General features: G+C 44.6%; 1 protein-coding gene across 6 annotated transcripts in view; it reads left to right on the top strand.

The window, feature by feature from the left end:
• The window catches only part of LOC122886169 (metabotropic glutamate receptor 7), a 278,435-nt gene that overhangs the window by 67,416 nt on the left and 184,932 nt on the right, over positions 1-26,087 (top strand). The window contains exon 1 of one of the 6 annotated variants that reach the window (XM_044218172.1): positions 16,295-16,343. The exons of the other annotated variants lie outside the window; for them this stretch is intronic. The gene's annotated coding sequence lies outside the window, so the exon portion shown is untranslated. Of the gene's footprint in view, positions 1-16,294; positions 16,344-26,087 lie in introns of those variants that run through there. 6 annotated transcript variants of the gene reach the window in all.

The following is a 26,087-nucleotide window of genomic DNA, read 5'->3' as shown; positions in this document are numbered from 1 at the left end:
TATTCCTTATTTGATTTAATAACAATCCTTTATGGTCATTTCTGTATTTTGTCGCCTTCATTCAGTTCGTGGCAAAGGGAAGAGTTACCGCTCCATTACTGTTGGGTTTTATTAAAGTCAGGAATAAAAAAACATTAGCAATTCTCAGCATTATGTCCACACATGAAGCAGTGGGGTGTGTGGGGCCCCAAACAAGGGGAAAGTAAGGCCAACGGCAACAAAACACAGTAATCATTGGTCATGGTCAATCTGTGGTCATGGTGAGATTTTGTCTCAAACCTTAGAAAATGTTAATGTTGTAGAAGAAGGCCTGAAGATCTGATTGTGTGTGAAACTGGTAGTCCTTTTTTACTTGTGTTTTTGAGAATGTATGCAGGTTTTCTGGAACTGGTTTATAAGATCGTGTCGCTAATAATGAAACAAACTTATTGAGCACACTGTTTGTTTTACAGCTAACGGTGTATCTAATGGAAAACACTGTAGAAAGTCAGTCATGTGTAATCCACACTGAAAGCACAGTGGACAGAGTTCAGCAAGCAGCAATAATTAATGCACTTATAGAACTGCTGTCAGACGCTGGGGGGGTCACCTGGCTGCTGAGGTGCGCAGGGTCAGGCTCAGATAACATCTGAGGATATACAAAAGGGGTTAACATCATGGCTATGATGGTGGACAGACACCTGACACATTAACTTTAAAGGCCCCATATGCATCTTGTCAAGAGTCTCGTATCAGATCAAATCCAGATGAGATTTAAGACTCTGTCAGTCCGAACTCTGCGTCTCTGTTGGCCCCAAATCTGATTACAGGCTTTGTTTTCTGGGCTGCGTGTAAATCCGGGTCGGTCCTGACCTGAAGCCGTTTGACAGAAACAGAAAGCAGTTTAGTTACAACAACAACAGCAGCGAGCTAACAGCTGTCCATAAGCTGACACAAACACATGGAGGAATCATATCTCTGAACTACGAGCGAGGCGGACGTTTTACTCACTCTGCTCGCTCGCCCATCACAGAGCGGTCGAACTGATCTTCTGTGTGATCGTATTTTTTCTCCCCGTCTCAAGTGACAGATAATTTGCGTGTAATTTGAACGTCACGTCAACTGCCATGAGAACGGACCTTGTAGAGGATATTCCCTCTGACGTAGTTACAGTTGGGCGGAGTAAAGATTACGTATGTGTCTTGCATTTACGCGCTTTCAACATCTGGCTAAAACACATCTTAAAACTCCTCTGGAGGTGGTTTCAGTCCTTCTGGAATCCGCCTTGGATGCGATCTGATTCCGCCCAACATGCATGAAGTGACTCCGTGTAAATGGGGTCTTCAGCACCTGAACATCAATGTTCTGTACTCAGCTTCATAAGCCACAGACCAGAGGCAGCTCCTGCACGGTCCCGTTGTTGTTTCACACATGGACCTTTGATGGAATCTGCTGCAGCAGCTAATGGCGGACGGCTGCCGGTCCGGTCCTGCCGGTCCTGCCGTCTCCTCTCACCGTGGTCTCTCCAGACGTTTGCTTAATGAATCTTAATGATTGGTGAAACTGAGGGGTTGCTGTAGGACATTTGGAAATAAGTTGTGCTGCGGGGAGATTAACTTAATGTGTTCATACCACCAGCTTCTCTTCAGTACAAAAGGCTCTGATTAAACCTGCTCAGCACTGACTGACTTTCAAACAGGGAAATCATGTATTTTCTGCTGCTGTAGTGTTTAGTATTTATCAGGCAGCCAAAATCAAATCTTTGGCTCAGTAGGTTGCAAATTAAATTCAAATAAATGAATTAATCAATAATGGTATTTCAGTGCTCACCAACAACTCACATTGCTCAGGAGATAAACAGACTTCTGGTTTGTGTTGCTTGCAGTGTGAGAACAAGCATGTCTGCACCTCCAGTCAAAATCACTGTTTAGATTGATGGGGGAAGTTTTTCTGGATCTTGAAAAGGCGTTTGACATATTGAACCATGATATTTTCATGTTCAAATGTACCTTTACACTGGTTCAAATGCTCCCTTTCTAACCAGGAACAGTGTGTTATTACTGACAGTGAAAACCATCTTCTGTCGTTGGCCCTTTTAGTTTTCAGATGTATGCGGACGATACAGTTGTATATGTATCCCACAGTTTCTACTTAGTTGTTGCATCCCGTACAGTCCATAGCAGCATGGTTACAAGACTCACGTCTGACACTCAACTGTGTCACTGTGCTTTTCTTTTAGGGCTCGGCGCTCGTCACAAGTTAAAGATTTGTGAATGTTTTTTAAGTAAAATATCTCGGTCTTCTGTTAGATTTCCACATAAAATGTTGAAATGATGGGAAAGGTTGCAAAATCAAACTGAACTTACAGCACATTTACACTCATTAGAGACAATCTTATACCGCAAATCGTTTTATGTGCTCAATGATCTTTTCACATTGAAGTTAATGTGTAACTTCATGGTCACAAGCAGCTTCGACAACAATCAGGCCTGGTATGATGATATACTGTATAATCGTGGTTTTGGATAGGAAGCAGGTAAGGCTTCACATTTCACACATTTCATTACATTAGCTGATACTGAACTCATCCATAAATCCCAGTGGTACCTCTCAGGGCTTCTGGCTCAGTAACGCGCCTGTGTTTAACTGTAAGATGCCCTTTAGTAAATCCTCATTCGGACAAACGTCTTTTTCTGTTCGGTCAGATCGACGAGTGGAACTCCTCACATGACTGGGGTCCTTCTCGACTCCAACTGGAAACAGTCTTTAAAGATCAGTCAAGTAGCCATGAACGATCTGCTGTTTGTCTCTGAGTTTTATGATCATTTTATTGTATCGTTGTGTTTTGTGCCATTTGGATTTCTTTTCTTGTTTGTATAAAGGCCCATCTGTGGGACGGCACTGTGAACTTGCTTCTGATTGCCGTGGTACATTGGCTGCTACGTGTCCCTATAAAAATAAACACTAAATAAATGGATAAAACTGCACTGGGCAGGGCGTTTAAACAGCCCATTTGATTTTGATGTGAAACCAGTGTAATAAGTGTTGTCTGTGTTAGCCAGTGAGCTTTGTCCTGCTCCCGTGTGGCCAGCTGCACAGTTCCCCGTGTTACTAACAGAGCCAAATCAAAACTTACTCTTAATTTGGATGAAAGATGGTAATTTCTCCCAGAGGAGGGAAATTAACCAACACCTCCAACTGTACAACAACTTTTTCCTCCAGCACTTCTCACAGCCTGATAATGAGCGGATAAACACCAGGGAGGACCGTCGTTTTAGCTGAGGCATGCAATACAGAAGTGGCAGGCGGATCCTGAGGATTAGGAGGGAAGGTAATTGAATAACACTCTCCCCAAACTCAGCAGCCGCCATCAGTGTGCCTCTGAGCAAGGCGTGCGACCCAAATGTTAAACAGATCTGCTCAGTGGTGAAAACGCAGCAGAGCGTCTTCCTGACAGAGTTTTACAGGCTTTATTTGATTTTTCATGAGTCCTGTTGCCCCGTTTTTATGGATTTCACAATCTGGCAGACAACTTGATTTATCTTGAGGTTTGTCCAAAACTGGCGATGAGTGCTCCGTCCAGTGGCACAGGCCCAACAGTGTCAGGACAATGCCTGGAGCTGGACTGTTAGTCATTATGTCATGGAATCATGGTGTCATTTCAAAGTGATACATGGTGATTGCTAAGTATAACGTTTTTCCATAATGTCCTTTTCCATTATATCATCTCGTTTAGATTATTGGAATTCGTTGTAAAGCCAAAAAATGCAGCTGCTCGGCTTTCAACAAACACTAGCAGACCAGATCGTCATCTTCGCTGGTCACCGGTCAGTTTTAGAGTTGACTTTAAGACTTTACTGATCACCTTTAAAGCACTTCATGATTCAGCTCCCACTTATATTGCTGACCTGCTGCTCCTCTGTGAGCCAGAGCCTCGGGGCCTCAGGCAGGGCTCTGCTGGTCCTGGTTCAGGACTAAAAGAGACCTGCAGTGAGGACCCTTGAGCTCTGAACTCCCTGCATGGAGATCTGAAGCTGCAGAATCAACGGCATCTTTTAAATCACTTCTTAAAACATATCTTTGTAAAAAAGTGTTTTTTAATACTTTAATTTCCAACGTGTCGTATCGGGTTTATTATTATTACTTTTTTTCTTATGTTATTGTTGGGTATTTTATTCCATTTTATTTTTGTATTATTTTTGTCTGCTTTTATTTGCCTCATTAACTCCTGCCATGTTCTGACATGTAAAGCACTTATTTATTATTTATTTATTATAACAAATTTGCAAACTAATAGAAGCTAGTCAAGTATCCCAGTCAAATGTTCCAGTGTGTCTCTTCATGATATGCAGCAAAACAATTACAGCAAATTGAAAACACGAGTAAACTGATACGCATCTTGTTTTTGGCACAGCAGGGTTCTCATGTGCACTGCAGAGAAACTAATTAAACAGCATAAAAACATGGAAGCATATTCGAGTCTGGTTGGAAATATTCTGAAGAGGCTGGTTGCTTAAACTCCGTTAGACGTGCAGTTCGTGGTTTTACAACCCGTCTGCAGGCCAGCTGAACGCGCCGCGATGCCCTGTCCCGGCTTAGCCTCGCTGTTGGTACAAGTGAAGAGTTGTCTGAAGGAAAGTTGCTGCGCTGTCTGCTGTGATGAGTATATGCAACTGGGTCAGAGAGGCTGCGAGAGCAAAAGAGGAGGATGAAGGGAGTGAGGCAGATTGATGAAGATGGAGGGAAAGACAATGACAGAGAGAGAGAAAGAGGAGGTTTAGGAAGCCGAGGAAAGCCGGCCTGATTGCTAAGCATTAGCTGCTACGTGCTTGAATCAGATGCAGCCCCATTTTGAGCGTCCTGTTTCCGCTGAGTCGGACTCTGCAGCTCATGAAGAGCTGGATTATAGTGCGTTCAACTTGTGTCTCTTTCCAAGTGTGTTAATGCTGCGACTGTGTGCGTTTGTGAATTCAGCAGCTGTTGTTTTTAGACCGCTCGCCTTAGGGCACGGGCCAGCATACTAATAACGCTGCTAATAATGATGGCAAGCAAGCAGACAAAGAGAGTGGAGGGGAAGATGGCAGGCAAAGAAGAGTAGAATGAATAAAGAAAGAAAACAAGGCAGAGGAAGGAGCAATGAAGGAAGAAGGAAGGATACGAGGACTGAGTGAGGACGGAAAGAAATTAGGAGGGAGGGAAGGAACGTGTCACTGAGGAAACTTTAATGATGACGAAGACAAAAGCAGGCACTGATGCTGGTCTCTCTCTGAGATTTCTCCCTCAGTAATCTTCGCAGCTACTAACGAAGAACAGTGTGGACTTCCCGACGCGGTGAGGGAGCTACAGAGTGACCTCTCGTTCCAATTAGCGAGACCAGGTATGGAGGCAGAGCCGTAAACCTCCGCCGTGCAGATAAACTGCGAAACAGAGCCCAAGCTTTGCAAATGGTGAGGCTGAGCCATGATGGCAGCTTACGTTTAGGGTAATGACTATTATCATCTGCATAATCTGGAGGGGGCTGAGTGTGTGCTTAGCCTCATTCAGCAGAGAGGAAAGGAGGAAGATCAAGAGAGGAAGACAGGAGCAAAGCAACAGGAAGAGGAGGAAACGGGCAGATGGAAGATTGTAATGCAATTATTTCTCATATGAGGTTTCTTTGAAGGCATAAATCATATTGATTACTGATCACATTGTCTGTTTCCAGCTGTGGGGGAGTTATGAGGAAGCCTTCAGCGTCTCAGCTCCCTCAGTGGAGTCAGAAAGCAGCGAGCTCAGCAGACCTCTGCAGCCCGCTGCTCCTCTCTGCTGCAGGCTACGTTAGCCGCTGCTAGCATAACACACCACAATCTCACACCCAGCTGTCAGGGGGAGAGGTGCACTGTGGGTAATGTAGGCGGCAGGATTTGGCAAGGAAGAATGTGTGGAATAATAAAGACGAAGTCTCTGGTTCTGCTGCATCGATTTTGATCCTTTTCGTTTTTAAACTGTCCATCGTGAGTCCGACGATGTTAGAAAAGTGAAATCTGTGAAGGACTATGATATTATCCATAATGTAGGTTAAAGTGGGAAATGACCAGATGCGGAATCAGAAGACTTAAAATTAAAATCTAAACGTGGGAGTAATACGACACCTGCGTGGTTCTGTTGTGAGTTGTTAGTGATGCAGTGTCTGATGAGTCCCATCAGCAGCAGATTTCCAATAAAGGGGGGAGTCGGCCCGATAAAAGACTTCCGCTAAGGCCGGCCTCTTGTATCCTCGCTCAAGCCTCGTCCGGGCCGCACAGAAAAGTGAATGGAGATGTCCGTCATGATGGCGGACCAGATCAATTTCCAGGTCACCCGAGGAGCGAGGAAGCATGAGGTGAGGCGAATGAGAAGCAGCCTGTTCAGCTGCAGAGCTTTGCTTCCAGCTATAAGTTAGTCCGTTAACCCTCCAAGATAAAAAGAGTCCTGCATAAATCAGAAAATGAGTCACTGTTGTTGTCTAACAGTGTTTCAAGTTTTCTGTTTTGAGCAAAATTATATCTTTGCCATTTAACTCAGCCAGACAGCCAAGTGAAAGACAGTTTTCAGCCTTAAACCTCAGTGGGAAGAGCTTCCAGTGGGATTAATGCAACATCACGAGCAGCTCTGCCTTTTGGAGATAAACTCTCAACATGCAAGAAAAGGAAGGCGAGAAAGAGGAGGGGCACCAGTGGAGAAGATGGGGAGGAGGAAGGGCAGAGACAACCCTGAGATGGCAGGAGGAAAGAGGAGAGAGAGAGAAAAAGTCATCGCAACGTATTTAAAGTCGTCGTCGAGACAAAATTACAGACAGAATGCAGCCCCACTGATTTTATTATGCCATCAATTTTGTGTGTCAATGCGTCCACACCTGTCTCGCTTATCCCTGTTCGCTCTTCTCCTCCTTCCCCATCTGCGCCCTCCGTCTCTGCGCAATATTATCTTATTCTCTCTCTTCTTTTATTTATATATTTTCCGCGGTATTAAAGTGATTTATCTTCTGTGTTACATTTCTACAGTTGCGAATTAATTATAGATCACAGCCGTCATCACATGGCTCGGCTCCATGGAGACGGTGGACACGTGTGTGTGTGTGTGTGTGTGTGTGTGTGTGTTTACTATCATTGTCGCTTAGTTCTCTGCAGTGGAATCATCCAGAAAATCAGGTACGCCAAGAACAAGTATGTCATGTCAGAGAAGCAGCAGACCTCAGCGCAGCCCAACTACCTGCAGCTGAATTTACATGAGCACACAAAGAACTCATTTTCAGGCTTTGCAGCACAGATCTGATCTTTTCATGGGTGTCTAAACTGTGAGAAATTACAAAGAGTGTCAGATGTTCCTCTTTCACAATAATTACGAGGTTAAACCCAGATTTTTCTGTGCTCATCCATCGTTTGACATGTTGATGCACGCAGAATATATAGAGTTTGCAGAAGTTCTCGGCCGACACCTGGCATGATATTGAAAAACCTTCCTGTGGATTTTCCAGCAGCTCTGGGGAGCAACAACACGCAGCCTGGGACTGAAAAAGTCAGATTGTGAAATAAAAAAGTTGTTATGAAGCTGCTATTGAGCTTTTTATTAAATTCATCACAAATCAAAGAGACTTTCATTGAGCGGCTGGGTCAGGTCCAGGTCACGATAACAATACATCTATTGATTTAAACATGTTTTAGGGGCCCAGTTTCATTGGTTGACGGTGGTAGAGCAGCTGGTGTGTCCGTTTACAGTGCAGCCAAACAAACTCAGGTTGTGTTAAGAACATTGGGTTTCCTGTGGCTGCTTCACAATAAAAGCCACCCTGTGTTTGTCCAGTTAAAGTCTTTTAATGTGAAGCAGCAGCAGGAAATGTTGTGTTAGCATCAGCAGAAACTTCATCCACATTACCTGCTGGATCGTTTCCTGTCAATCCCTTGACCCTCATGTGTGGGCAGGCGATTTGAATCCAGCGTGGAAATGGCGGACTCCGCCACTAACAATAAAATTTACTTCATAGAGAGGCAATTATGCCCACCATAAATACTGTGGGAAATTGAGTTTGACTTCGTGAAAATCTCACATTTTGTTTATTCATGAATCAAACAGTCTTTCATGTAAATTCCTCAGCGCGGTGACATTCAGGTTCACGTATCAGTGCAGCGTAACGACAAACAGAGGTCAGTACTGGTGTGACATATCAGCCTTGTGGCTGTTCAGACAAATCGTCCTTTTCATGAGGCAGGAAGCGGCGAGCTGAGTGGTGCTTACTCAGCCCGGCATAGAGTAGGTAATTATACTGACATCTCATTGCCTCTGAATTTATGCTTCTGTAATGGCTCAGACACACTGAACCACCGCTACAGCGACTGGGCCCTCTTCACTCCAAAACGCAATGACTTGAAATGACACTGGGACCATTGTATCGGTACTTTATTGCTATTTCAACTGTTAGTTTTTGTCACTTTAGGTCTAACTGTAATGATATGCAGTTGGCTCACCTGCGCTTGATGCATGTGCTCTTTGTTCCTCTGTGCGAGTGCACGCTGAATGACTGAAATGTTAATGTGATTGCACTCACACATGCAGAGACAACAATTGGCCCCACGGTTTGCATAAAATGCCTTCATTTGCAGAGGCGAACAACACCCTTGGTGTTAGCAATTGCAGGAATAAATGTTCAGAGGCAATTTCACATGCCAGTCAGACTTTACTGTAAAGCTATGTGAGGGTGGAGAGGTGATCTGTAACCAAAAGGTCACAGGTTAGAGCCCCACATGAGGGATAAATGTCTGAAACTCAAATGATTCAGAATGACATTCTGACGAACTCACGTTGGCTTTAACGTTGCTTTGATACGTGACTGTGGACTAAATATATGCTAAGTTACCAGTTTATTGGGTTCACCTGCACAATGTGAAAGGTGTTTTCAGCCAAGGGCGTAATTTCCATTTTCCAAATGATAAATTTGAGAGCAGTTGATAAAAATCAAAAAGACTGCAGGCTCGACTCGGCAGCAACTGAGCGTTGTATTTAAAGTGGATGCAGATGTTGGCGGAGCGTTCACGTCTTCGGCTGCGTGACGACTGTTTTAAATACTTTAACAGCGTGAATTCCACAACTGTAACCAGACGCTTCCACGCAGTCTGGATGTGCACATCATGTATACGTACATGTACATCTCGTATTGCATCAGTCACTGCTGAAACTAATTCAAGCAAAATACTGTAAAGGAATCAATTCTCCTGAGCCTTTTCAGTGGGAAAGCAGACGAGCCTTACATGATACTGGCAGCACGGACATGTTGTGCAGCGTCAGACGCACCGGCAGCTTCTTCGCTCCTCACAGTTATTGTCACTTTTGTTCTTATTCTGTAATTGATGCAACTTCAAATGTAGCAAAGTACAATACGTGAATTAAAGAACAAAGAAAGGACTTTGTCACAGTAACACGAGTACATGTAATCTACCCCCCGGCTCACTTCTGACCAATGACTGAAGCCCAAAGCCAGCACAGGCCCCGGCTCCCTGTTCGGTCTAATCTGCTGCTGGACGTTACGAGGCCATCCGTCACGCTGAAGCAGCAGCAACTCACTGTGAATATGAAGACATAAACAGTCCTAATCAGTTAATCATCTGCATTTTATATTTATAACAACATTTATGTTTAATAGTTATTTTTTATACTTAATGAAATTCAGTCCTGAAATGAATCCAGTCTGGGTGAAGCTCGTAGTGGCTGTGACTCTGTGCTGCTGTGTTGAATGGTGCTGGGGGAACGTGCAGCGTGATTTGGTCCGTCAGTTTGGACGGCCGTGTTGCATGCTGCCGATCGTTTGATCCTAACGGAGTCGCTTCGATGCGGTGGAGGAAGACGTTTGCCCGGTAAGGCTTTGAATCGGGATGCTTCTGTCAGCCGGAGTTTGACTGAGTTTCATTTCCTTGAGCAGATTCAAACGGTTGAAAAGTTAAATGTGTACAGATTCTGCTCAGCTCTAAGAGTCTCTGTGTTGAGCAGGTCCGGACACTGAACCAGAGAAATCCCTTTGCAGCCACATTCAGCTCCGTTCGAACCCAGATACCTGACGTCTTTTCGGCCTACAAAACCACGCTTACTGTGAAGTTAGAGTTTTGTATTTCCGGAGACTCGGTGCTTCAGCAGTTGCGTCTGACGGCTGCCTGTATTCAGGGATTTGCTAGTGACCAGCTACACCAGTAATGATAAAAACATTACCACTGGCTGATTTCTTGTGTATTCTTAAATCCGCTGCCAGCAGTGAGGAACACCAGAGGATGAGGGTTTGTCCAATGGGTTTCAAAAGCTCTTTGGACAGCATGTCACCACTCATACGCGCTGTATTCAGGTGGTTTAGAGTTTAATATTCCCACAACGGTTTGTTCCTCTCAGGCTCACAATAAAGGAAACAAACACTCACACGGCGGACTTCCTTTTCTCCTTTTAACAATAAGTGCTGTACGAAACAAATTACATGAATAAACATTTTGCTTTTGTCAGGCACTTCACCTGAACCTCTCACTGTGTTGGGACTCATAATAGCAAAATTGTGTTGCAGACAAGTTTGGCACAAAATGAATGTTGGCACTCAGCATCAGCAGCTCAATTATGCAGCGCTCCGACTGAAACTGAAAGGATCGTGTCATTCTGTCAGCCCGAGTCTGACATCACCGCCTACATCTGTGCAGACCACTTCACAAGTACCTGCGGAGCTGAAAGGATAGTCATTTGCACACTCTCTGTTGTTTTGTTAGTCTTTGAACAAAAACAAGTTTGGTGTCAGAAATAAATATTTCATTTTGATGTAATAAACCCACTTTGTGATTCTCCAGGGAGCTTTACTTTGTCTGTTGCTTTGGCTTCCTCTGCTGCACCCGACAGGCTTCCCGTGCATTTCTTTTCCTCTCGTCTTTCCTTCCTGTGACGGCCACACGCACATTTCCCCTTCTGAAAAGACGTGTTTTTGTCGACAGCAGGGAAGCTGCAGCACAGCCGTCATTTACCAACATGTCTGATAACTTTTTTTTAGGCAGATGCCAATTAAGTAATGGGGGTGTCAACACGCTGACCTGCTATTAGTGTCTGTTCCTTGTCACAGCTGTCCGGCCGGAGACAGGGACACAGTGAAAGGGAGAAGAAGAGAAAATGAAGGGGTTTGTGGAGGAGGAGGAGGAGGGAAAGACGACAGAAACGCTGCTAGTGGGGGAGTTTGTAAAGCAGTCACTACAACTCCAGTTACAGACGGAAATATAAATTACAACCAGACTGAGATTCCACAGCCGTGCTAGCAGCTCTGTGAGGCTGTAGCATCAGCACGCTAACGTGCCATCACCATCTTAGCTTAGCGTGTTAGCATGCTAACATTAGCTGGTTAGCAGTGAACACAGAGTGCAGCTGAGGCTGATGGGAGCGTCAGCAGCTCTGCAGGTGTTTGGTCAGAAACCAAAGTGTCGGACGCGTTAACATGTCGACCTGATGGTGGCGCTAGATGGAAAGTCAGAGGATCAGCAGAGTTATTACAGTTCATCCTGAGGGGAGCATGAACGATGAAGCACGTCTCATCGCAGTCCAGCAGCTGCTGATGCTTCAGTCTGGACAAAGTGGCGGACGGACGGACTTCACTTGTAATTTTGGACATTTGGCCTTCAGGAACACAGTAACGCTGCTCGGCATCCAGCACGAAGCCACCGCTCACACGAAACCGTAACAGACGTTGTTCTCAGCACTTACTTTACAGGACAGCTCAGCTGGGTGATGATGTTCAAACACATTCAGTGATCTGTACGCACGAGACCTGGGAATGATAATGTTAGGTGTCTGTATTTGGACCAGCGGGCATGTTCAGCACTTTGTATGGAACAACAGATTTTTGTGTTTATAAGTTCTGCAGATTGAAACTGAGCCAAAGCTATCGTAAAATATTGTAATTTGTAATAAAGCCCAAAGAACATCAATAAGAAAGAAAGAAGGAGAAACTAAGGAGCAAAATGGGAAAGCGAGTAATGACTGGATCAGCAGCCGAGGAGATCGAAAGACGGAGGAGACGAAGAAGAGACGGGTCAGAAAAAAGAAGCGAGGGAGCAAAGGAGTGGGTGAGGAAGCAGAGCAACGAGGAAGACATTTTGAGTGGTTATTAGTGCTGGGGGTGTCAGAGCTGCTGTGGATTAGACATCCTCTGACACATCGTGTTTCCTCACCTTTTAATTGGACTGTCACGCCTCGGGCCACCCACCCTCAGGCGTGGGGGCCATGATGCACCCCTGCTGGACGGCTGCCCGCCTGCGTTACCGCTCTCCATTTTCACAGCTTGACTTAGCAGAGAAAGAAAAGATTTCACGTCTGCTTCTGAAGTGATAGATGCTCACTGTAAAGCTGCAAACACTGAAAAATAAGCGCTCCTCTTGAGACTTGTTAAATCAGGTGATCGGGTCCAGAGATGTGATCTGCTAACAAGACATCTTACCTGGCCTGATCTGGTCTCAACACACCGTCTCATATTTCAGGTGAAACTAAACCTCCCACTCACGGACCCGTAGTCATTAACATCTGTTCCCCTCCAACGCGTCTTCTTTCTTAAAATGAGCTTTGAGTCTGTTTTCCTAACAAGTGGCCGCTCGTGGTCGTGCTAATAATAACTCTCCTCGCTAATCAGCGAAGGCAAACACAGTGTGAAGTTACTGCTGCAAGTCTCTTTCTAACTGTAAGCAAGTAGTTTCATTTGCCTAAAGATGTCCTGCAGACGTGATTTAAGACAGAAAACTTCAGTTAACTTGTTGACATCTCCTCTCTGAATATGTAAATACTGCACAGCTGGACACGAGACGCCTCCTACTCCACCGAAAAGTCCATTCTCAGTGTCTGAGAACTGGGGGCGTCATACTGGGCCCTGATTGGCTTCAACCCAGTAGTGATGTCATAAATCCTGCAGGTGCGTCCAGGTGTTAAACTGAGATTTAAGGAGAGCTTCTGACCCTCTGAAGCTTTGTAATCTTTGTGAAGACGGACGGCTCACAGGTTTGATCCCAGCGTCATAGTCAGCAGTCAAGTTTCCCTCCAAATGCAACACAAAGTTTAACCGAACTTCCAGAAACTCGTGAAGAGAAACCGTGACTCGCTGCTCGTCTCCGCCCGCTGCTGCTCGTTGGCTGATGGAGGTGAACAGCTGGTGGAGCTGATCCTCCAGCCGCTGCCGTTAAAGCACCGCAGAAGAAGAGGACGCGGCGAGACGACGTCAGTAAAAGCTCAGACGATGGAAACATGATGGACGTTTCTGTCGGCTTCATGTGTTCGTGTGAGGAAGGCTCCAGCCTCCTCATCGCTCCACACAGCTGATGCTCTCAGCTCTTCATGACGTCAGCAGTTATTCACTCCGGCTGCTTCTGGTTCTGCACCTCAGACAAGTGTAAAAACATTTTTTTGTGATATTTCTGGCGTTTTACCACTCAGACGTTTTTATGCACAAATTGAAAACGTGCATCACAACAGGTGGACAGAAACGGACTCAGTGTCCAACGCTAAAGTAACTTCACATCTCCCATAATGCAAACGCTTCCCTCGCTCTCCAGTCATTCACATTATCACATGCTTACACATACTCTTACATCTATGTGAGGATGTGTGTGTGTGTGTGTGTGTGTGTGTGTGTGTGTGCGAGTACTCGTGACGCAGTGGAGAGTGTGTGATTCGTGGATCTTCTGACTCCTTTTGTGAAACGTAACAAAAAGCAGGAGAACACGATGGATTTTTCCAGCGTCTCTCTCCGTTTCTCTGTCTGTTAACCAGCGACTCGCAGTGAAACGCTTCTTGGTGGATGATTAGGAAATGCAGGGCAGCAGAATGTATCCTCGAGGAGTGGAGAGGTAATGATATGTAGCTCGGTGCAGTGCAGTGTGGGTAATTTACCGAGAGGAGGCCGCTGCAGCTCGCTGTTTGTCTGACTGGACCTCAGTCAAGTGCTGTTTTGTAAGTTTGCAGGATAATTAGCTCAGTGGCTTATAAGAAGTAATCAAACGGTTTGATTGTCCTGATGACACGTTATGGCTGAACAGGAACTTGAACTCTAGAGCTTCAAATTAAAAGCATGGCTCTCAGTCGTTATCTATGCTTTTAGAAGCGATTTCCACTGCTGGCTCTTTAGATAACGAGATTACTGCCATTAAAATGTGACATCTAAGGATAGATAACTACTTTACTTCATGTTGATGACTTGAACTGCTTACTAGGAACAAAGTTTAATTAAATGTGATCCTGTCAGGAATGTGTGAAGGAAGCACTGGTGCAGAGTATTTTTCACCCATTCTCTCCGCTGTGCTGCGTGTTTAACAGAGTTACCTTTTGTTAGAAATGACTTGTTTGCGCAGGGCTGTTTGTGAGGAGATCCATGGCATCCTAATGAGATGTAGCATCATCAGCTAGCTGTGTCTGATGAGCTGCACTGGCCCTTTAAATACAATGGTGTGTTTCATGTTTCGCTGTCTGTCAGGGACAATGCAGAGGATTTGAAAAGTTCCATGACTGTATTTCATATATTGTTCAGTTTCTTCTTCATACTTACATACTATACAAAAAAGGCTGAACAGTTTCTTTGACTCTGCTGCATTCAAATGTCAGTTTCTGAAGACCAACCAAAACGAACGATGGGCCCTAATGAAGCCTCGGGTGCCGCGTCGGTACTCATCGGACGTGTTGTTTGTCGCGTTTCACACCGAAGACGTTGTCTTTTCATTCATTATTATAAAAATATACATCATAGCTGATTTAATGTGACAGAATCCAAAATGTAGATGCTGCCAGAAAGCACTGGCCACTGCAGTGATGTTTGTATTATTGATTTATTCAGTTTTCACCAGATTTTAATATTGCAAATAAGCAGTTTTAGTTAGATTTTTTTAATAGACTTATATAGTACACTGTTCTCTTTTAGTTTGCTTTCAGTTGATTTCGACTTTTGTTTAGGCACAAATGTCAAAATCATTTTCCGATCAATTAGATCGATTAAACTGCTTTAATCCAAAATGTTGTTTGTTCTTATGTTTCTTATGTTGTACTATACAGTACAAAGAGCTACAAAAAATACATTTGAAAAAACACACTGTACTGTGTGCTGGAGATAAATCTAAATAAATATATATATATATAAATACAACGTCACGACGTTTCAAACACGATATCATTTATGAGTGATCTCGTCGCGCTGACATCGTGTCCGTCATCATCGCTGCTCCGGCCTCTTGTTCTACAAGCTCTTGTCCAACCAAACATGGAAACAACTCATTTAAATAAGAGCTTAATTAAACACTCTCACTGCGTGGCACCTGCTGCAGATGTGATGTGTAGGAGTCCTCATTAATGTTTTACTGTATTGCTGAAATTAATAGGGATGAATCCGTCTCTACCATCTGGCAGACTGATAAGTCATGCATCAAACGCAGCGGGAGGGGGGGCGCTTATTAAAAACACTGCTATAAGGGAACTGACGTTTAAATTAATTCGACAGTGACATTTATGTTAGAGAACTCGCTTGAAGTGTCTTTTACGTCCCTCTGCGATGTCTGAATATACTGTCAGGGGACGGCTGGGTGAGGGAATATACAGATAATATGATATAATGATATGTGTTTGTATGCACAGTATAGTTATGCGATTGGTAAATGGAAAATGTAATGGCACCTGAAACTTTTGTTAAATTATCAGACAAAACATTTACATCGTACATCTGCAGAACATTTTCAATGTTTTTGTTCTGGTGAAAACTAAGGTTTCATTCAGGTAAAGGCACAAGTGAATACCTGCAGATCTGTGGGGGTCAGGCACGAAGCCAGATCGGTGGGTTATCCAGCTATCTCTGCATGCAGCTCGGGTTTTCCGGTTTCACAAAGCTGATAGATCACCGTGGTAACCTATGATGCAGCACTAACTTCTTCCAGAGCAGATTAACTTCAGAGGATCAGACACAAACAGCGCGACTACTGACCAATCAGGTCGGTCCTTACTCAGACAGGACCCTGACAAAAGTACTGACTCTACAATAGTAAGAGTAACAAAGCCACCTTTTTAATATATCAGTAAAATTACAGTTCATATTTTCCATACTCACTCTACTCTACTGAACATATTTAAAAACTCCTATAAAATTGCAAATGAACTTCACTACAAGCAGTCACACAGTATGTAATCACTATGAGACTGTCAAAGAAAAACAACAAGTCCTCAAATAATTAGATTTTACTAGGATCCAAAAAAGTGGACTCCCCTCCTCCACACCCAGTTGGTCTCTTCCACTTCCTGCTTGCCAGACTATATGAGGCCATTTTAGCTGGTGCCACATCTTTGGCCGGGGGAGGACTCAGCATGACGAGAGATCAAAGGTAAACTCACTAAAATCATTAGACGGCGAAACTAAACTGCGTGCTCTCAAATGAGCAAACGAGTTGTCATGTCAAAACTTGAAACGTGTTTGTTGTTAACTGTGCTACGAACACACCTGACCAGCGGTGTTCATCACAGAGCGGTTTGATCATGGAGTCAGTCTTTAGGGAGGTCATGGCTGAATAATTCAAATGTCAGCGCTGTTGGAATGAACAAAGGAAAAGAGAATATTTGTATTTTAACATACAAAATATATGACGTTTCCTTTTTTTTTTAAATCTTAACCACGTTCAGATAGCTCCTTATTACATTTACAGTTTCCAGCGTTTGTTTTCTAAACTTTGGTTGGAGATTAAGTGTTGTCCGTTTTGCGATTGTGTGGCATTCGAAAACTGCTCCCATGAGTTTAGTGTTAGAACAAGAAAAATCGTGTTTCCTGATACTCCAGTATTTAATAAAGGCAACATGAGTGGAGTTGAAACCACGAGCAGTATTATTGGCTGAATGCTGATCATGTGACGGCAGTTTCATGAGGTAACCTCCCAGCATGCACTGGGGCAACAGATTTCCAGCCCTGAATCTCGTTTTATTTGTGTTGCTGCATTGTTACTGAGCTCCACACGGTTTCCACACTTTGATGACTGTTAAACTGAGATATTACAGAGTTATGTTGGTGCGTGATTGGTGACGTTCACAAACTGCAGTTAATCAGTAAAGTTTTAGTGTCCAAATGTCAAATTCCTTTTTTAATGTCAAATGAAATCTTCTGCTCCTTTGGTCTTTTAACACTGAGAATCTTTGAGTCGAGGTTTTGTCTTTTTGCTCACGGCTACATTTGGTTCTTTTTTAGCGTACAAACTTTGAGTTTGTTGCGTATTTTATCATGTATAAGTACATAAGTTACTAAGTATATAACTCATATTTACACCACCAGATCGAAATGATTTCTCAGTTACTGTGTGTTCTTAAATCTGAATGATATCAACACACTTTCATTGCAAATCATGTGTCCTGGTCCTGATCCAGCTGACCGTCAGTACGCTGCAGGTTTGGGCTTCCGGACTTGATGCTCTGACAACACTCCAGATGAATTTTAAGCAGCTTCAAAGAACCAAAAAATCCAGACTAATGTCACTGAAGTCTCTCTGAACTTTGTCCTGTCCAGATGAGACGAGCTCGGAGGTGATAAAGGTGTCTAAGTCGCTGCACTTATTACCTGCGCTCGCAGCAGTAAACTGTGAAATGTTTTGTTGCTCTCAGTTTTGCCTCTCAGGCTGCCCTGCCTTACTGGTGAAGGCTGTTGGGGCTATATGCAGCCTGAAAGGAAAACCTGCAGACACTACTCGGGGCTTAAACATAAACCACCGACTTAGATTTTTAAGTAAAAAAAACTACTACTTACTATTCTCCTTAACAGCCACTAGAACTGAACAGCAGTCAGAGCACAACGCTCTCTGTAGGAAAATACAACTTTATCTATCAAAGTCCAAGCTATCTGTGAAGGCAGCTGACAGTGATTTTAGGCAGTTAGTTAATCAACAACACAGTAACAATACACAGGTGTATCATCGTTTGCTACATTGGCTTCTGAAATGTATTTAAATCAAACACGCGCCCCTGTTTCGTGTTTAACGGTACGTAACATGTTTATGTTCTTGAACATCCTGAATGTTCTGACTGAACACGAGCCGCTCATGCAGCAGAGTTACAATGAACATTAATAGAAGTACACACTTAATGTGAGCAGCCGCAGGAATATTAACCGTATGTGGTCGAGCACAGTTTAGAGCAGCCGAGTGACCCGATGCAGATACCATCAGCCTTACATCTACACCTCTGCCTCCAGAAAGACTCCCCAGCACGGCTCGCAGCAGATATACAGCCGCTCATAAAGGTGCTTTATCATCACTATAACAGTGTTCATTACTGACGGTATGTGTAGATTTACAAACTAAATTATTGCTACCTCCCTCTGACATAATTACCCCGTCCTTTTAGCCTGTATGTGTTCACATGTAGTCAAACTGTCCCATCAGAGCAGCCGAACCAGCAGTCAGCAGCTCCTGTCTGCAGTGGACCCGTGGACGGACAGACAGCCGTCTCTGGATCACTGTGAGACTGAAGGAGACTTAGAAACAGCAGGATTCTCAGGCAGGTTCTGCAGCGAGAAGGAGCGTTGTTTTGTCTGTGGTTTCGACACAGTTCTATGGACGTCAGAGATAACGATATCATCGGGAAGTGGATCTGGTGAATCTCTGTGTATCTGATGAAAGGGACAATGGACAAACTGAAATCTAGTTTTCATCTGCAGGTCACAATTAAAACACACACACAGTGACAGAACACCACTAAACAAACAGGCCACTTCATACACAATGACCTACTGCAGTACATCACACACACACACACACACTAAAGTAAAAGTATTTGTACACAAAGCAAAACCAATAAAATGCAGAGTTAGTGCTTCCAGACTTTAGTAGCCTTTAGCAAACTATTCAATTTGGCTTGAAAGCAACTGATAGAACAACATTTTATAAAATGTAGCTGCTGCCCAGAAACATAATCACCATGAAGACCAAAGACAACAGCTTTGAGCTCAGAGTGGCTTCTCGTATGCTGCACAAAAACACATTTTACCTCTTAACCTCATCAGAAGTTAAAAGGGAAGGTAAGCTTGTGAAGATACATGTTTTGTTACAATCTGTAAAGCTTTTATCTGCAGGAATGTGAAGGAAGACTCTGCAGCGGCCGCCTCCGGACCTGTCTCACCGCTTCTCTTTCATTGTTGACATTTCTTCACAGTCGGTCCTCTTCCACTTGATCTCCTTTGGTCTCTGGCTGCTCTTGTTGCCGTGTGGGCTGTTTGCCACGCCGCACAGTGACCAAGCCTTTAACCGACGCTAATCTCCACGCTGAGTGCAGCAGTGAAAGGCAGGCAGCAGTCAGAAGGTGAATGAATAATTTAGCTGTGGTGGGCTGTGTGGCCGGGATAGACACCGTTAACCCATATAGCAAAGCCCCAGTGGGCTGTCGGCGATGTGGGGTTGGTTGGACTGAGGAAGACCAGATTAGCTCTAGCATCCGTCTGACATGCTGTACCGTCGTGGCGCGGGTTCATTTTTCTAGGCGTCAGAATAAAAAGCATAAATGTGGTCAGGTGACAGAGAACATTAAGTTATGTTACATATTTCTCCTTTTTGTCTCATTTCTGCAGCTGCATTTGTTCGTCAGTTCTGCAGTTACTGAAAATACGTCCTGATGTATCTCAGAAGTTAGAGGGTTCTGACCCTTTTTAGGTTGGTTGTTTCTTTCTGTTTTGCTGCGAGACACAGAAGTTTGGAAAAGTACTCTAAAAACAAAGCTTGAAGTCCGCATTATTTCTGTCCCCAGTGGGCCCCTCCAGTTGATCCTCTGGAGCCTCTAACCGGGGGACACTTCCCTGGGCGTCGTGGGCGAGAAAAATGGAGAGGGTTTTAATCTTGAAAGAGCCAAACATGCAGCCTGAAGCAATAAAAAGAACCTCTGGCACCATCCAGGCTGCAGCCGGAGAAATGATGACCCCACATAAACCAGTGCAGCTACACAAACTCAAACAAACAGCATTGTAATGATGTTAACGCTGAAGACAGAGAGAGACTGTGAGCAGAGTGGGAAGACCGTTAAACATGGGAGCACTATCTTCAGCTGAGTAACTCGGTATAAGACGTTTGGAGGGAAGAGTTGATGGTAGGAGAGCTCGGCTCATTCACTTCGTCAAAAAGGTAACAAGCCAAAGTGTCCTTTGCCTGAATGAAGTGCGTCAGACAGGACACGTCCTCCACATTAAGTGAAGGATATTTGCCTTGTCTGAAGTATCCCGCCCGGTCCTAACAGAGACACAGAACGGCCCGTCCCGTTGTTGAGTAGTAGTGGGTGCTCAGTTCAAACTGTGCTGGTCGTCATCCGAAGAGCTCCCCAGTTTGCGGACTGGTCCGGCTGCTGATTTCCACACCAGGGGCCTCGTCTATAAAACGGACGGATTCATTGCCAGACGCAAGTTGTTTGGAATTAACAACAGGATGCGATGTTCTATAAATGGTGTCAAATTAGAAAGAAGAAACCTGTTCTTGTGTTAGTGGTAGTGCTTTTCGAAGGGGACTTTTCAGAGCCTGGGATGACTTCTTTGCGCATGATGATCCTGACTAAACCCTCATCAGAGCCAGCACTAAACAAGCGGGCGTCGCTGATTGTAAGGCCGGAGCCGTCAGTTTGAGACTTATGGATCACAGGTGCTGGTGATGGACTTCTTAGAACCTGCGTAAGCAAGTTTTTTATTGCTCAGTATCTTTTATGAATCGAACGTAAGCACACTGTCGGAAACGATCTTAAAGGGACAGTTCACCCCAAAATCAAAAATACACGTGGTCCCTCTCACCCGTAGAGCTGTTTATCATCCGGAGTGTTTTGGTGCGAGCTGCAGAGTTCTGGAGATGTCGGCCGTAGAGATTTTTTTTAATATAATGGGTCTATATGGCGCTCGGCTTTTGGAGCTCAAAGCGGCAAAAAAAAAAAACATTTTAAAAACTCGACAGCAACGTCTCTTTCCAGAAATCCGGACCCGGGTCCTCGAGATAATCCTCAGGTTTGTTGTGGGAACTATTTTCTTTCTGCTGCTCACAACAAACCTGAGGATTACCTCCAGTAACCGAGCAGCCGACATTTCCAGAAGTCTGCAGCTCGCACCAAAACAATCCCGATGATAAACAGCTCTACGGCTGAGAGGAGACGTGTGTGTGTTTGATTTAACATTGCGTATTGATTGATAAATGCATTTCACTTCGTGACATATTGGTCATTTACAAACAAACCAAGAGCTGTGACAGTTTTGGTGATGTCATCCTCCATCTTCATTGAGGATTGATCCGGAGAGGAAAATCTAATTTTGTGGACTGACAGCAGGTCAGTTTGCACTGACTGCTTCTTATGTGACCTCGAGAAGAAATAATTGATTGTAGAAATGAATAGTGGAGACAGCAACTGGACCTCGTAAATCATGAATAGTGACAAAAGGATAGAAACCGGAAAAAGAGGCATCTTTACCTGTAATATTACGGCAGGATAGCGATCGTCAGGTTGCCGTTGCTGTTCACTCCTCTCTGCTTTCTGATTGATCGGGGATCGTGTTGCGACGCTCTTACGTGTTACCAGGGTTACAGAATGATCTTAAACATGCTGCCTGTAGCCTAGAGCTCGCATCCTTAGCTCGTCACCACCAAAACTTGGATTTGGTAGCAGTTCAGCATTTGAACTTCTGTTTCTGATGAACCGCAGCAGAGTTTGATTGACAGGTGTGTCAAATGAACTGCACTAAATGGGCAAACAGCCAAAAAGCAAGTATAGGACCTACTGAACAATAGGGTGCTATATAGTTTTGGGTGATATGACGATATATAAATATTTTTCTATACCTTCTTTTACAACAACATAGCGACCCCCTTTTAATATCTCTGCTTGTATTAAATCAGTGATCAGGACTACTTTATGGCAATATTGGATTTACAGGATATTTGCTAATGTGATGAAGAACCTTGATTTTTGAAGATATTTACTTGACTTAAAAGTTACATTCGCATTTGGTTTCTTTTTTTCTGTTTATGCAGTTTCCAGAAAATGAAAATCAATCCAAATCATGATTGCTGATCATGATATAACATTAAATACACCGTCATGGATGGTTTTATCCGTATCGCCCGACCATCATTTGCACAAAACAACAGGTCGCATCAAACAACACAATCTAACAGCATTCAGCATTTGCACTGCAGAGTGCTTCATTACTATCAGTTCCGCTCCGCCGCATGATCCATCGGAGGTTGCAACAACATAATGCTTTAGAGTTGTGGAAAATGTGGAAAGGAAAATGTCACTAGAGGAATATTACTTGTGGTTCACGTAGTAAGCGCATGCAGCCGTGCGGTGACTGACAGTTATGATCCTCCTAAAGCCGTGACGAGAAGGGAGAACTGATTTCCTGGACGGAGCGCGGTGATGCCCTCTCGAGCCTTGGCATTTAATGTTGGTGTGTGTGTGTGTGTGTGTGTGTGCACTCCAGCAATTTATCAATATCCCTCTCTGTGTTTCAGAGCTGGTAAATGTTAAAAGGGTGTACTGATGTGAGACTTGGTGAATCGGTGTGAGCCTGTGACTGGGAGGTCACCGGATCAAATCCCCAAAACGGCGGAAAAAAATCTATTGAGGGGAAGACGATGTGTGCTGCTTAGTACAGGAGTCACCGAGTGTCCGAAATATGCAGACGCCTTCTTTTCATCAGATTTAAATAAGCCGTGAGGACACATGCTTCTCAGTCACTGTGGAGCTGGTGTTCGATTTCACAGATACACGGAAGTTTTCCAACGCCAGACCATCCGTCATAGCATCATTACTTTTAAGGCTCTTCATGGCTCCAGACTGTATCTTAGACCTTGTAATCCCTGATGAACCTTCACGTAGTCTGAGATCTTCGGGCAGGGGTCTCCTGTCTGTTCCTGAGTCCAGGATGGAAACTAAGGGGGGCAGAGCTTTGGCCATCAGGGCCCCGAGGCTCTGGAACAACCTGCCCGAAGACATCAGGCTGTCTGAGTCAGAGTCTTCTTTAAGTCTCGTCTCAAAACACATTTTTACCTGAAAGCAGATCCTGATTTTACCTGAACTGGCTGCTTATTGTATTGTTTATTTTATTTCTTTTGTGTATTTCATGTGTTTTATTTCTTTATATTTCATCATTCACTGTGGTGTTTCATGTCTCTTGTTGTGAAGCACTTTGTCCTTTGTGCTCTATAAGTAAAGTTTCATTATTATTATTATAACGTGTGAGCATTAGGCACCGCTGTGACTATTTAAAGCACCTGCATTATCACTGTGTGTAAAACACAGTTGGCAGTGATCGTTATGAACTGTTGGTTTATGGCACTGTTATGGAAACTTTTGCACAAAGGGAGGTGTTTGCTGAGGATCCGCAGCCCAGTTTTAGACCCTAAACAGTCAAACTGCATCTGTCTCGATGTGCTCGGCACCACACCGATGTGATTGGCGCAAAATATGAGAGCAGGGAATTAAAATATATACCATAAATACCAGCGATGCCCTGATCTTTCTGCTGAGCTCACATCAGGCTGTTTACTCTTCCCTCACATGCAAACGTCCTCTTGCAGGACAGACACACACTTGTGGTTCCAAAAGTGTCTTCTCTAAAACAAATCCTCCATGTCCAGCAGCTCTGTCGACGTGTGCGACTTATAAACTGCAGCTCATCTGTAAACACTCCAGCAGTGTTTTCTTATCGGAGGCGGCTTCTCACCTGACGTCAGGCTCACGCTGGTCTGGAGTCTGTGTGGGCACGTTTTCACCGCTCGCGTTTCTAAACACCAGTTAGTGTGGGAAATGTGTTGTTTCTTCATGCTTCACATTCATAACAACGGCTTTCGCAGATTTCTGTGGCTGCTGAGAATAAGACGACAGTAGATAATTAGCCACACACACAGACGGTATTACGCCGCTGACTCCCGACACATCTCCAGCAGCCGCGGTGGACAGCCACGCTCGGCTCGCTCCGCCTCGCCTCAGCCTCGACTGTGTTCATGCTCCGGGTGGCCGACGCCGGGTCATAAATATCAAACCTGTGAGACGGCATCAGGCCGGCTCGGGTCCGTCTGTTAAGATTGAATCTGTAAAGCTCTCACATTCGCAGGTAATTTATGCTGACCATCAGGCCGCTGAGCGGGAGGCCTGCTCCCACCGTCAGGGGTGGAGGGTCGACCGACCGTAGAGTCAGGATTTCTATCAGCAACCGCCTTACACAGCACCTTGTTTTAGACAGGGGGGGTTTCAAGGAAGCCGTTAGCCCCCCCCCAACAACAACTACACACACACACACACACACACACACACACACACACACACAAAAAGAGTGCCAAGTGAGCCTGCCAGCTACTGCTAATGACTCCTGCTGCACCCCGATCCTCCAGACCCCACTGCCGGTTACACTCACTGACTCAGGGAGACAGACAGACAGAGAGACAGACAGACAGAGAGAGAGAGAGAGACAGAGAGACAGGGAGACAGACAGAGAGACAGACAGAGGGAGAGAGAGAGACAGAGAGAGAGACAGAGGGAGAGAGAGAGACAGAGAGAGAGAGAGAGAGAGAGAGAGAGAGAGAGAGAGAGAGAGAGAGAGAGAGAGAGAGAGACAGAGGGAGAGAGAGAGAGAGAGAGAGAGAGAGAGAGAGAGAGAGAGAGAGAGAGAGAGAGAGAGAGAGAGAGAGAGAGAGAGAGAGAGAGAGAGAGAGAGAGAGAGAGAGAGAGAGAGAGAGAGAGAGAGAGAGAGAGAGAGAGAGAGAGAGAGAGAGAGAGAGAGAGAGAGAGAGAGAGAGAGAGAGAGAGAGAGAGAGAGACAGAGAGAGAGACAGAGAGAGAGAGAGAGAGAGAGAGAGAGAGAGAGAGAGAGAGAGAGAGAGAGAGAGAGAGAGAGAGAGAGAGAGAGAGAGAGAGAGAGAGAGAGAGAGAGAGAGAGAGAGAGAGAGAGAGAGAGAGAGAGAGAGAGAGAGAGAGAGAGAGAGAGAGAGAGAGAGAGAGAGAGACAGAGGGAGAGAGAGAGACAGAGAGAGAGACAGAGAGAGAGAGAGAGAGAGAGAGAGAGAGAGAGAGAGAGAGAGAGAGAGAGAGACAGAGAGAGAGACAGAGAGAGAGAGAGAGAGAGAGAGAGAGAGAGACAGAGGGAGAGAGAGAGACAGAGAGAGAGAGAGAGAGAGAGAGAGAGAGAGAGAGAGACAGAGGGAGAGAGAGACAGAGAGAGACAGACAGACAGACAGACAGACAGGCTGAGCTGTTTGTGTGAGACAGAAGCTTCCGATCAATAACGTGACAGGAAGTGATGCTGCTGAGAAGTCAATGATGTAATGTTGTTGTTGATGGTGCGAAGACACATTTTACATTAAAGGCTCAGCGTGTGTCCAGGTGTGTCCAGGTGTGTCCAGGTGTGTCCAGGTGTTCAGTGTCTCAGAGGGAGCTGAGTGCAGTCTGATAAATGTCCTCAAGTGATGTCACTCGAGTCAGCGTCGGTCGGGCCGAAGACGAGTCTGAAGATGAAACAAATGTGTTGGTGTTGAGACAACGTTGGTTTCTCTCAGCCACTAATCTTACTGTAACCATGACGACGACGGTCCCCTAACCGTCACGTGTAGTGTCTGTCTCGTTTGTGCCTAAACCAGCGCTGTCACATCATAAACCAAACGTATCATCCAGCAGCGATTCGTAACAGCTTTGGACGTCGTCCTGCTGAGGCGTTCGGAGCGAAGACACAAACAACGTAATGTGTCATTTAATTTGGAGGACGGGCGTTTTGGAAGGAAGACGCAGTCGATGGCGTCCTGTCGACAGGGACACGTGATCAGAAAACAGATTTCCCTCAGAGTTAACGGTCACGATTAGAGCTGAAACAGTAAGTCATTTAACTGATGCAACTATTTTGATATTCGATTAATCATTTAATCATTTTTCAAGCAAAAGCATCAAACATTCCCTTCAGTTCATCTCCGAAACTGAGAGGATTTGCTGCCAAAATTAAATACGTCATGTTTTGCACTATTATCTGACATTTTATTGACTAAATGATTAATCATCTAATTGAGAAAATAACTGTCAGATTAATCGATTATAAAATAAACAAGCGTTGGTGGGCAGCATCAACTATTAAAGGAGGAATG

Source organism: Siniperca chuatsi, linkage group LG2 (genome assembly GCF_020085105.1).
Source record: "Siniperca chuatsi isolate FFG_IHB_CAS linkage group LG2, ASM2008510v1, whole genome shotgun sequence".
Classification (NCBI taxonomy): Eukaryota; Metazoa; Chordata; class Actinopteri; order Centrarchiformes; family Sinipercidae; genus Siniperca; species Siniperca chuatsi.
The sequence above is the reverse complement of the archived record's forward strand: the minus strand, read 5'-3'. Positions and strand labels throughout refer to the sequence as shown.